We start from the raw sequence: 13,798 nt of genomic DNA, 5'->3' as shown, positions 1-13,798 counted from the left end.
GCAAAACCACAATTACTTTTGCACCAAACTAATAGGGTAAAGGGGAGATGGCTGAATAGAGGCAGAAATGCTTTCACTTGCTCACCCCTAAGCCCAACTGATAATAGTCATTTTGTACTTTATTGAAACAACAAAAACAGTAGGGCAGGAACTTATTGTCCACCTGAAACACCGAGGTCACCTATCTCTGCTTCTATTCTGGTGGACGAAGTGTCCCTAGGGACAACGGTCATCTTGAACTCTGGCTTCTACCTCTCGCCTCATGCCCCAACCCATGGTCTATTCAGGACCCTTTTCTCAGCTACATCGTCCATTCCTCCCTCTTTCCCAGGTCTCTCCCTAAGTTCTGACCTTGTGAATCAGTCCTCTTTGGCCCCACATCCCTCTTCAGCCACCACCTCACTTCTCTGTGCTCCTTCCTGGAGGATTGTAATTCGGCCCTCTCTTCATTCTACTCCAGTGTGATTTCTGTGGCCGCCACTCCCCTGATGCCAAAGCCACTCCTCGACCGCCACCTTGTAGCTGGGTTCTCTGTCCTCATCTGCCCCAACCTATCAGCAGCACTGGACACAGGTGGCCGCTCCCTTGCCTTTGAAGTGCTTCCTTGCTTTGGTTTGTGTGACACTTAATTTTCCTGGTTTCCCTCTTACTTTTTCTCTGCCCCTGGTTGCGCTTTCCAATCACCTTTGCTGGCTCTTCCTCTCCTACCTCTTAATATTGGCATGTCCCAGGCTCAGCTTTGTGTCTGTCTTCTTTAGTCCCATGCTTCCTTTCCCCTTTGTTTGTCCACTCCCAGGTTTATATCTCCAGCCTGTGTTTATTTTCTCTGAGCTTCAGACTTGTACATCTACCCAACTCTTTGTCATCATCACTTGAGTGTCTAATTGACATCTCAAACTAAACATGCCTGAATGAGAATCTTTGACTCATCACCTACTTTAAGCCTGTTCCTCTCTTGGTCTTCCTCAGTAAATAGCACCAAGATTTACCTAGTTAATCTTAAGAAGTTCTCTTTTCAAAAAACTTTTTATTGGAGTATAGTTTATTTACAAGGTTGAGTTAGTTTTTGCTGTTCAGCAAAGTGAATCAGTTATACATACATATGTATTCACTCTTTTTTAAGATTCTATTTACAGGTCATTACAGAATAGTTTCCCTGTGCAATAATTAAGCCCTTATTAGTCATTTATTTTATGTATAGTAGTGAATATATGTCAATCCCAATCTCCTGAAACTATTTTTTTTTAAAAGAAACTATCTGATTCATTAATTTTCCTCATTCTCATATCCAATCCACTAGGATAACCATTACTTCTACCTCTGAATTGTATCCAAAATCATTTTTTTCTTTCTTTGTTTTCCTGTAGAGAAATTTGGATGCAACATATTCTGAGCCACCGTATTCCTTGGATGGTGCAGTAACGTTCTAATTGGTCTCTCAGCTTCCACTTCTGCTCCTGGCCAGTCCATTTTTCATGCAATGGTTACAATAATGCTTAAAAAATGTAAATCTGGTAATGTTACATTTTACTTAACATCTTACAATAATCTTATAATAGCTCCAAATTCCTCAAAATGATTTATAAAACCTGAGATAGTGGTCCTTATCAGTTTCATTTCATACCACTCTCAGTGATGTGCTGAAGCCACTTACTTCTGCTTCTGAGATGATTCTGTGCATGGCTTTCCAACTTTACATTTATTGATACCATGTTGGTAACTTGAAGTTGGCCATGATGGAAATATTGACACCTTGGAAACTGGTATATGACAAAACCCCCAAATTTTTGTTTTCTCTCAGAGGGTCTCCTCTTTCTCATGATACTCCAGCCACACTGGCCTAGCTTTTACTTGAACTCATCCATCAGGTTGCTGCCTTAGGGTCTTTATGCTTATATAAACTTATAGTTCTCTGTCTGGATTGTTCTTCCTTTCCGTGGTTGGCTTGTTCTTATCATTTAGAGCTTAGTTCAGAGTCATTTCCTGGGAGAGGTCTTCCTTGATGAGCTTCCTTGATGAACCTCCTTAATTCTACTGTGTCACTCTGTTTTATTGCTGCATTTACCTCTAACTGAAGTAATGAATTTTAAATTTTATTTGTTTATTTTACTTTCAGCTGCATTGGGTCTTCATTGCTTCGTGTGGGCTTTCTCTAGCTGCAGCGAGCGGGGGTTACTCTTCTTTGTGGTGCATGGGCTTCTCACTGTGTTGGCTTCCCCTGTTGCAGAGCTCAGGCTCCAGGCACCAGGGCTCCAGTAGTTGCAGCACGTGGGCTTGGTAGTTGCAGCTGGTGGGTTCTAGCGTGCAGGTGGTTGTGCAGGTTCTCGTTCTGTAGTTCCGGCACACAGGCTTAGTTGCCCCAAGGCATGCAGAATCTTCCTGGACCCAGGATTGAACCCGTGTCCCCTGCATTGGCAGGCAGTTTCTTATCCACTGCACCACCAGGGAAGGCCTAAATAATTTTTTTACATGGTTCCTGTTGTCTCTTCACATTAAAATGTTGACTCCTGTTGCCTCCTAGTACCTAGAACAGGGTCTGGCACACGGTTGGTACTCACTAAACAGTACTGAGTGAATATGCGAACTTCTTTATGTTCTTTATCCTCCTGGGCCTTACTTTCCTCATCTAAAACAGGATCACTGAGGTGATGTCACAAGATGGTGACAGGAGACCCCATTCTCTGTCCCCCAACAAGGATCAACAGTTAGTCAGCTACCTATGAATGAAAACACCTTCAAGAGAGCTCTGGAATCCACTTCTAAAGTATCAGCAAGAAGGTGGAAGAGAAAAAGAGAGGAAGAGAAAATCTGAGAATAACCGCACAAAATGGGAAGGAAGAATAGTTCCATTTTGCCTACATCATCCCATCCCTCGAACCAGCGTTGCTCAGCACCAAGAGGGAATTCCCCAGCTAGAGAGAGTCCCCGTTTCTGGGAAAGGGAAAGCAGGATCAGCCACCAGCTTCCCTTTGGGGCACTACGTGAAGGACTCACTTCATTTTCACCCCACCTGGCAACAAACTACACTTATGTCACATAAAATAGTCATTAAGTGACGAGCTGTAACAAGACACGAGGTAATTGCTTAATAATAAAGGTGTTAATTCATCAAGAGGATATAATAGTTGTAAATATGTATGTATTCAACATTGGAGTGCCTAAATCTATAGGCAAATACTAACATACATGAAGGGAATAATAGACAACAGTACAATAATAGTAGGGGACTTCCAGCAATGGATAGCTCATCTATACAGAAATGCAGTAAACACACATTGAACATGAATTGTGCTTTAGAGCAAAAGAACCTAACAGACATATATAGGAGTTCTATCCAACAGCAGCAGAATAGATGTTTTTCTTCAAGCATGCATGGAACATTGTCAGCATAGATCCTATATTAGGTTACAAAATGTATCTTACACATTGTGTATGCTCAGTTGTGTCCAACTTTTGGGACCCCATGGACTCTAGCCCACCTGGCTCCTCTGTCCATGGAATTTTCCAGGCAAGAATACTGGAGTGGGTTGCCATTTCCTACTCCAGGGGATCATTTCTTAGCAGATTTTAGAAGATTGATATCATAACTAGTAACTTTTATGATCACAGTGCTGTGAAACTAGGAATCAATAACAGAGGAAAAAGGAAAATTCACAAATTTCTGGAAATTAAGTGATACCCTGAGGAACAACAAATGAGTCAAGGATGAAATAGAAAGGAAAATAAAAAAAATCTTAAAACAAACAAAAAAAGAAACACAATATACTAAAACTTTTGGAATGAAGCAAAAGTGCTTCAGAGGGAAGTATAGTGAAGCGCTAAGAGGGAAGTATATAGTGATAAGTACTACATTAAAAGAAAGGAAATATTGCAAATAAGTAACGAAATGGCAACCCACTCCAGTGTTCTTGCCTGGAGAATCCCAGGGATGGCGGAGCCGGTGGGCTCTTGTCTATGGGGTCGCACAGAGTCGGACACGACTGAAGCAACTTAGCAGCAGCAGCAGCAACCTAACCTTACATCTCATGAAACTAGGAAAAGAATGAACTAAACCTAAATTTAGCAGAACAAAAGAGATAACAAATTTCACAGTAGTAAATAAGTGACATAGAAATTAGGAAAACGATAGATGAAAGTGACAAAACTGAGTTGATTTTTTTAAAAGATAATCACAATTGACAATCTTTTAGCTAGATGTACCAAAGAAAAAAAAAGAGGATTCAATAAACAAAATTATAGTTAGAGTTTTCAACTGTGATTTCAAATCACAGAAATACGAAGGAGCATAAAAAACAACTATGAACAATTATAAGCCAACAAACTGGACAACCTAGAGAAATGGATAAATTCCTAGCAAGGTATAATCTATCAGTTTGAATTATGAAGATATAGAAAATCTGAACAGATCAATAATGAATAAGGACTGTGAATCAGTAATCAAAAACTTCTCAACAAAGAAAATTCTAGGACCAGATGGCTGGTGAATTCTACCAAATGAATGTCAGCTCTTCCCAAAATCCTTCCAAAAAACATTTAGAAGAGGAGGGAACAGTTTCAAACTCATTTTATGAGGCCAGCACTACCCTACTATCTCAACAGACTACTAAGAAAACTACAGGCCAATATTCCTGAAAAATATAGATGCAAAAATTCTCAAAAAAATTTAGCAAGCCAAATTCAACAGTACATTAAAAGGATCATACACTATGATCAGGTGAGATTTACTTCTGCCATGCCAGGATGTTTCCACATTAATCAGTGAATGTGAAACACCATGGTAATAGATAAAAGATACAAATCATACAATCATCTCAATAGATGCAGAAAAAGCACTGGACAAAAATCTGCATCCTTTAAAATTGAACTACTGGGGACTTCCCTGGTGGTCCAGTGGTTAAGACTCCACAATTCCAGTGTAGGGGGCCTGGGTTCCCTCCCTGGTTGGGTAACTAAGATCCCACATGTGGCTCAGTGTGACCAAAAAGTTGTTGCTGGTTAGTTGTTCAGTCATTTATTACTCTTTGTGACCCCATGGACTGCAGCACACCAGCCTTCCCTGACCTTCACCATCTCCTGGAGCTTGCTCAAACTCACGTCCATTGAGTCACTGATGCCATCCAATCATCTCATTCTCTGTCACCCCCTTCTTCTCCTGCCTTCAATCTTTCCCAACATCAGTGTCTTTTCCAATGAGTTGGTTCTTTGCATTAGGTGGCCAAAGTATTGGAGCTTCAGCTTCAGCATCAGTCCTTCCAAGACGGGTTGGATCTTCTTGCAGTTCAAGAGACTCTCAAGAGTCTTCTCCAACACCACAGTTCAAAAGCATCACTTCTTTGGTGCTCTGCCTTCTTTATGGTCTAACTCTCACATCCATATGTGACTACTGGAAAAAACCATTAGCTTTGACTGTATGGGTCTTTGTTGGTAATGTCTCTGCTTTTTCATATGCTGTCTAAGTTTGTCATAGCTTTTCTTCTGAAGAGCAAGTGTCTTTTAATTTCACTGCTGCAGTTACCATCTGCAGTGATTTTGGAGTCCAAGAAAATAAAGTCTGTCACTGTTTCCATTGTTTCCCCATCTATTTGCCTTGAAGTGATGGGACTGGATACTATGATCTTTGTTTTTCGAATGCTGAGTTTTAAGCCAAAAAGAGGGGGGGGGGGAGAACTATGGTGTGATCCAAATGTCCTTAGACTTCACCAGCCAGAGAATCTATGTGTTGTGGGCTTCTGCTTGGATTTGCTGATGTGTGACCTCTCCTTTCTCGCCTGGTCTGTTTCAGGAATTTCCCAAAGTCATGGTGCAACCCAGGAGCTTCAGAACAGATCCACACACGTTTTTTCTTCCTTTCATTTGCACATGGCTTCCTTGAGCTCTGGTGTAGGGGAGGGTTTCCCAGAGTTGCTCTACAGTCTGTAAGTTTAGTTGGGAGGGGCCTTCAATACTTGTGCTCGCCTTTGGCTTCTCCTAAGCAGCATGAAACACAGAAACTCTCAACAAGTAGCTTTTTGGCAACTTCTCCCTCCTCTGAGAACACAAAACCAATCTGCCAGGTTGAGCAGGGGATAGATGTAACCTTGCTAATGTAACAAAACATCAGATTTGTCTAATCTTACACCTTTTTAGAGCAGATATTATACATGTAAAATATATATTACCTAAAACATACACACTATACTATATATCACATATATTATGTGTGTATATATGTAATGAATGTATATAATATGTATTATATTATATATATATACATGTAAATTATCTATACAGTATTAATATGTATATAGCAAAGCTAGATAAAACTAGGGTAATAATATAACAGTTGAGTTCACTATTTTCTATGGCAGGGTTAATTTGCTATCCTATGGGAAAAAAATGATTCACCACTCATCCATCTTCTGCAGATCAAGATCTAATTCAGCACCATCTGGGCCTTGGTCAGTAGTAAACAGTAAGTTAGACAAAAGCACTTTTCCTCTAAAGGTTTTCCTGGTGGCTTAGTGGTTAAGAATCCACTTACAAGGCAGGAGAAGCAGGAGACCCAGGTTTAATCCCTGGGTAGGGAAGATCCCGTGGTGAAGGGAATGGCAATCCACTCCAGTATTCTTGCCTGGAAAATTCCATGAATGGAGGAGTCTGGTGGGCTACAATCCATAGTCGCAGAGAGTCAGACACAAGTGAAGCAACTTGGGGTGCACGCACTTTCCTCTGGAGAAGGTGTTCAGCAAACTGACCCATGAGTTTAATCTGGCCTTTTGTTTGTTTTTGTAATAAAAATGTATTGGGACACAGCCTGTCCATTTGTTATAGGTTTTATGCCAAAGCAATGGTGTTGACCAGTTGTGATGGAGATGCTATGACTCTCAGGCATAAAAGATTTGCTATCTGTACTCTTCTAGAAAATAAAAATATTTAGAACATCTGGTGCCTTTTAGGGAGAAGGCAATGGCACCCTACTCCAGTACTCTTGCCTGGAAAATCCCATGGGCAGAGGAGCCTGATAGGCTGTAGTCCATGGGGTTGCTAAGAGTCGGACATGACTGAGCGACTTCACATTGACTTTTCACTTTCATGCATTGGAGAAGGAAATGACAACCCACTCCAGTATTCTTGCCTGGAGAATCCCAGAAGCGGGGGAGCCTAGTGGGCTGCCATCTATGGGGTCGCACAGAATTGGATATGACTGAAGCGACTTAGCAGCAGCAGCAGCAGCCGTGCCTTTTAGGCATGCTAGTTAGATGCTGAAAAGGTGCAAATAGTTTTTTGTCTTTTCCCCATTGGATAACTTTTCTCAACATAATGTTTTACTCTATGCCTGCCTTAAATGGACACTTCTGCCTTAGTAAGTCGAGTTGTTTAGACTTTAATGATGTCAGTTGGTAAAGAGAAGGCGTCTAGGATATGTGGTAGAGATTTTAACAGAGAGCTTGTAAGAGAAAGGGTGGAGGCAGCTGTGAAGGAAATGGATGGAAGAGATAGGGACATTCTAAGAAATGGTACTCAGGGACTTCTTGGCAGTCCAGTGGTTGAGACTTGGCCTTCAATGAAGGGGGTGTGGGTTCAATCCCTGGTAGATGAGCTAAGATCCCACAAGATCTACAATCAACATACAAAAACATAAAATAGAAGCAATATTGTAATAAATTCAATAAAAACTTTAAGAATGGCCCACATCAAAAACAATCTTGAGGGGAAGAAAAAGAAGAAGTGATGCTTGGGCTATGGAAACTTTTCATGGGGTTTGTGGAAATAAGCCAAAAATCTGAATTACTTGAAAATTGCTTTTTGTGGCCAAAATGTGTGTGTGTGTGTGTGTGTGTGTGTGTGTGTGTGTGTGTGTGTTGGGTGGATGCTTTCCCTACTGGGACTCAGCCCTGAGACTAGGCAGCAGAGTTGCCCATCATTTGAGATTCAACGGGGCCAGTGAGAATGAAACATTCAAGCTGTTAACAAGTTGGGAAGAAAGAAGAAGCACAGCATCCTGAAGACCACTGGGGACCAGCTTCTCTTTGTGGGGTGACTTCCTGTGATGTCAGTTAACTCTTTTGTTTTTTTTTCTTAAGGTTTGAGAGTTCTTGTGTGGGAACTTCCCTGGTGGTCCAGTGGCTAAGACTCTGAATGCAGGGGACCCGTGTTGGATCCCTAGTCACAGAATTAGATCCCACATGCCACAACTAAGACCCAGTGCAGCCAGATAAATAATAATAATAAAAAAGGAGCTATTTGTGTGCTTAGAAAAAGCATTTATTTGAGCCTAAATTTGCTGTGAACTATACCCATTATCAGAGAAGGCAATGGCAACCCACTCCAGTACTCTTGCCTGGAAAATCCCATGGATGGAGGAGCCTGGTGGGCTGCAGTCCGTGGGGTCGCTACAAGTTGGACAGGACTGAGCGACTTCACTTTCACTTTTCACTTTCATGCATTGGAGAAGGAAATGGAAACTCACTCCAGTGTTCTTGCCTGGAGAATCCCAGGGAGGGGGGAGCCTCGTGGGTTGCTGTCTATGGGGTCGCACAGAGTCGGACATGACTGAAGCAACTTAGCAGCAGCAGCAGCAGCATACCCATCATAAATTTAAAAACCAAGATTTTTCTTAATAAGTTCAAATTAAAAGTCTTGCTATTCTATTTATAAGGCTAATTTTTGATAGAGCAATGAGAAAATAACTCTCATTTTTAAAATTAATAGACAGTTATTTCACTGCTTAAAATATTAAATCTCAATAAATATTTAGCTTTTATTTTAGCATAGTAAATTGTGTTTTCCTTAAATATTTTAAACTACAGATTTAATATACCTACAAATTTAGTAAGTGATTCTTTCAAACACTTCAAAAATCTGCCAGGGGCAGATTTAGAAATCTAGTGAGTAAAGTATTTCTAAACACTGAAGCAATTTCTATAACTCAAAAAAAAAAAAAAAAGAAAGAAAAAGAAAACAAAAAGTAGTAAACCAAGTTCTAAAAATTCAAACACTTTTTACAAACATAATCAAATTTTCTATCTTTCAAATTAAAATCAGAAGCATAATATCAATTACACATTTCAAACTGGAATGGCAAAATTAATATTTCAAATTCTTTAATGTTTCAATTTTTTAATGGTTTTGGGCACATTAAATAACAAAAATAGTTTACCAGGAGAATCTTAAAACTTATTTCTAAACTTAATACCAAGGTGACAAAACAACGGGTCTTATTTATATCATCAGTTCTACACTTTTTTTTTTAAGTACTTTCTCAGTGTTGTTAAGCCACTTAACAGAGGGGCACAGATCATAGATTAACTGTCTTAGATGGTGTGTAGGTCGAAGATTCTGACCCTGAGGTTCCTGGGTGAAAGATTTAGGAATTTGATTTGGACCATTGACTTGAAAATCTGAGCCAGTTAGTGACCTCTTCTTGGATAACTCTTGACGCAAACCACAATGTAACACACTCAGTCAACCCTTAGTGTTGGAGTCAGGCTGCTGAGTCAGTGGCAAGCCTTCGGATCAGACTTTTTAGCTGTGAATTGATTTCACAACTAAGCCCCATGGATGTCTTTCAAAGGGTACCCTTACGCAATTTTTATCTTAACAGTTTTTCATCTTTTCCCCACCTCTTGTGTAGAGATAGAATCTTGCCTGTTGTTTGGATTGTAGTTAATATCTCTCATTGCTTTATCAGTTGCAGCTTTCTTTACTACCTGAATTTTTCGCCAAGTGTTCGTTGAAGACTGAGATTCTGTACTCATTGTATTGATTAACGGGAACTTTAATACTCATACACATAACATTTCAGCATTCTCATGCCTTTGCCTGTGAAAGTCACTGTTGACAGTAGTCATGTAATAATGAATAAAGAGGAGATGACTTTCAGGGCCTTCTAGAAGTTGGTACGAGCTTAAAGGAGGTGAAAGTGTGAAAGCGTTAGTCACTCAGTCGTGTCTGACTCTGTGATCCCATGGAACATAGTCCCCCAGGCTCCTCTGTCCATGGGATTTTTCAGGCAAGAATACTAGAGTAGGTAGCCATTTCCTCCTCCAGGGGACCTTCCTGACCCAGGGATCGAACCTGGGCCTCCTGCATTGTGGGCAGATTCTTTACCATCTGAGCCATCTGCTGCTGCTGCTCCTAGGTCACTTCAGTCGTGTCTGACTCTGTGCAACCCCATAGACGGCAGCCCACGAGGCTCCCCCCTTCCCTGGGATTCTCCAGGCAAGAATAGTGGAGTGGGTTGCCATTTCCTTCTCCAACGCATGAAAGTGAACAGCGAAAGTGAAGTTACTCAGTTGTGCCCGACTCTTAGTGACCCCATGGACTACAGCCCACCAGGCTCCTCCGTCCATGGGATTTTCCAGGCAAGAGTACTGGAGTGGGGTGCCATTGCCTTCTCCATCTGAGCCATCAGGGAAGCCCAAAAGGGTTGACAGTAAAGCACCATAGTGTTTGGGGCTTGGCAGAGGAGACTCCAGTAGAACATACATACATAGTCGGGGCAGCTCAGCCTGCTGGATCTGAGAGTAAGAGTGAGGCAGTGAAATAGTCCTGCTTAGGGAACCAGGAGAGGAGAACCCAGACTGTATAGGACTAATGACCACAAGGACCTTGACAGCTGGTATCACTGAGCACTCTGAGCTGTCTCATTCAGAAGGCAGGAAAGAGCTGCTTCGTATTTCTATCCTAGGAATGACTGACCTACCTGCTGCTGTACCCATGTATATGCCTACACACCTGCGCCAAGCATCACCTCCTCTGTGAGCTACTGAAGGTTTTGGCTCCTGTGATTCTCCTTTCTCTCTCCCCTCTACTGACTGACTCATATAAATCTCCCTGTGTGTTATAACAGCTCTTTCCTTAAACATAAAAATCGTTTTGGAGCCCATAGCCCCCTCCAGCTGCCTCGGCATCTGTCTGGCCTTCTCACTCGCACTTTTATTTCACAGCAGAACCACTGAGAGGAGCCTCGCCTACTCACTGGCTTCACTTGCTCGCCTTCTATTGAATGTGCTCAGTCACTCAGTTGTGGCCAACTCTTTGTGACCCCATGGACGGTAGCCTGCCAGGCTCCTCTGTCCATGGAATTTTCCAGGCAAGAATACAGGAGTGGGTTGCCATGTCCTCAGCTTTGCCCTTGCTTTTTTCTAAAATAAAAGAAAAATTTATTTACTTATTTATTTATGGTTGCACTGGGTCTTCACTGCTGCGTGCAGGTTTTCTCTGGTTATGGTGAGTAGGGGCTACTCTTCATTGCGGTGTGCAGGTTCTCATTGCTGTGGCTTCTCTTGTTGCAGAGCACAGACTCTAGGACACACAGGCTTCAGTAGTTGTGGTACTTGAGCTCTGGAGCACAGGCTCAGTAGTTGTGGTACACGGGCTTAGCTGCTCCTTGGCATGAGGTATCTTCCTGGAGCAGGGATTGAACCTGAGTCCCCTGCATTGGCAGGGGGATTCTTGACCACTGAGCCACCAGAGAAGTCTTATCCTCTTGTGTTGTGGCCACACACCACCTCTTTCTCACTGAATCCAGTGCCCAGGTCCTCATGTACTCAACCTGTCAGCATCCTTGGATTTGGTGGACCCCTCCTTTAATCATTTTTCTCCTGTCATTCTCTTCCTTTTCCTGATTTTTCTCTTCCCTCAGTCTTTTCTCCTCCTCAATGGGAAGCCTTCAAATCAAGCTTTTGAGCTGTGAGTTGATTTCATATCTAAGCCCCATGGCCATCTTTCAAATGGCATCCTTATGCAGTTTTTATCTTAACTGTTTTCATCTCTCCCTCACCCAATGTAAATAGATAGAATCTTGCCTCCTGTCTGGATTGGAGTTAATACTTCTCTTTGAAGGCTCCATTTCTCCCTTTCCACCTCTCTTCGAGTGCCTCTGGCTCAGTCTTTGCCCACTCTCTCTTTTATAGCTACATACTCTTAGTAGCTATTCTCATGAGACCCCCGGCATTTCATACCTTTACATGCCAGTTATTTCTGAATCTGAATATCAAGGAGTATTCCCATTTTATATTCTCATAGAAGTCTCATATGAAATGAAGTTTTCACTCCTCAAATGAAACTTGGACAAAACAAGACTTCTGGACCACCCCTCCCCTCGACATACCATTTGTTCCTTCCCAAGTCTTCCCCATTTCCATTAGATACCCCCACTTGCCCACTTAACCAGCTTTCAGATCTGCGAGTTCCCCTTGATTACTCTTTCCCTCACCTCCCACATTTACTCCATCCGCCAGTTCTGTAGTCACTACGCCAGAACACATCCCTTCCCACCTTCTCTGCTTTTACCCTAGTCCAAGGTAACATTATCTCCTCTGTAATTCATGGCCACAGCCTCCCAACTTGTCTTTCTGCTTCCACTCTTAACATCCTCTCCTCTGTCCCCAGGGTCCATTCTTCACATGACAGCAAGAGTGATAAAGCCTCTATGATGTCATCCCTTCCGGGGGTGTAGGATGCTTTGTGTAACATGCTAAGGCTCTCTCTCCTTTGCCTCCTTACACAGAGGCCTGGCCCTGGCCTGCCTTCCTGTCCTCCTCTCCAGCTCTCTCTCTCTCTATTTTTATAATTTCATTTATTTATGTATTTTTGATGGTGCTCGGTCTTCACTGGCTCGAGGGCTTTTCTCTAGTTGTGGCAATCCGGGGCTACTCTCTAGTTGTGCTGTGCGGGCTTGTTGCGGACCATGGGCTCTGGGGCACATGGGCTTCAGTAGTTGTGGATGTGGGCTCAGTAGTTGCAGTTCCCCGGCTCTGGAGCACAGGCTCAATAGTGCAGTAGGGGCTTGATGGCTCTGAGGCGTGCAGGATCTTCCTGGGCCAGGGATCGAATCAGTGTCTCCTGCATTGGCAGGCAGAGTCTTTACTACTGAGCCACGAGGGACATCCTCCAGCTCTCTCTCCTTTGCCTTTTCTGCTTCAGTCACATGACCTTACTTTAATGGGATTCAAAGCAGGCCACCTTCAAGTATGTTACTTAAGCGTACTGATTCTTTTGAAATAAAGTTACTTTGGAAACAGTGTAAGAAGAAGGCTCTGACCCTCCTCTGCCCCCATGAATGCCAGAAATACATCTATCACGGAAAGATACCCTACCTACATCAGAAGGATGTCAGACATAGGGAATATGAGATAAGGAATTCAAGGCCAAGAAAGTTGTATAAACAAATGAGCTTCGTTACTTCAATAGTCTGCTGCCACAAGCAAAATCCTCTCTGTTTTGTCAAATTTTCTCAAATTTTCTTTGTCTTACAGGTATAAAAGTTGCCTGCTTTGGTCACTTCTTTGAGCTATATACCTTTGAGGCTCTTGGATGTGTGAAGTTAAATTTGATTTTTTTTTTTCTCTTTTTGATGTCTTTTGTCAATTTCATTACTGGACCAGCTCAAAAGACCCTAGAATGGTAGAGGAAAGTTTTTTCCTCCTCTACACCTCATTCATGCCAAACTGATTTACAGCTCCCCTTGGTCCTCTCCCCTTGGCATGCTGTCCCCCCAAATCTTTGCAAGATTGGGATCCTCTTACATCTCTGCTCAAGCCACCTCCCATAAAATGGCACCTCTCATTGCACCCACCCTTTATTCTCTATCCTAAAAAAGCTTTGCTATTTTCCTATCACTGGTGTAGATGCTAGAGCCGATGACCCAACCTCCCTTCCACCCCCATCATTACAGAGAACGAAAAGAAGCCAGAGGTCAGAGTGGCCCCCGGCCCCCACTTCAGCCTTCTCCTCATCACTGTGCAGCGGAACTTGAATAAGTGCTGTCACTGCCATCACCTGACACGCTGACATGAGCTGCTGTCACTCTTGG

The sequence above is a fragment of the Ovis aries genome, chromosome 3, assembly GCF_016772045.2.
Source record: "Ovis aries strain OAR_USU_Benz2616 breed Rambouillet chromosome 3, ARS-UI_Ramb_v3.0, whole genome shotgun sequence".
Taxonomy (NCBI): domain Eukaryota; kingdom Metazoa; phylum Chordata; class Mammalia; order Artiodactyla; family Bovidae; genus Ovis; species Ovis aries.
Note: the sequence above shows the minus strand (reverse complement) of the source record.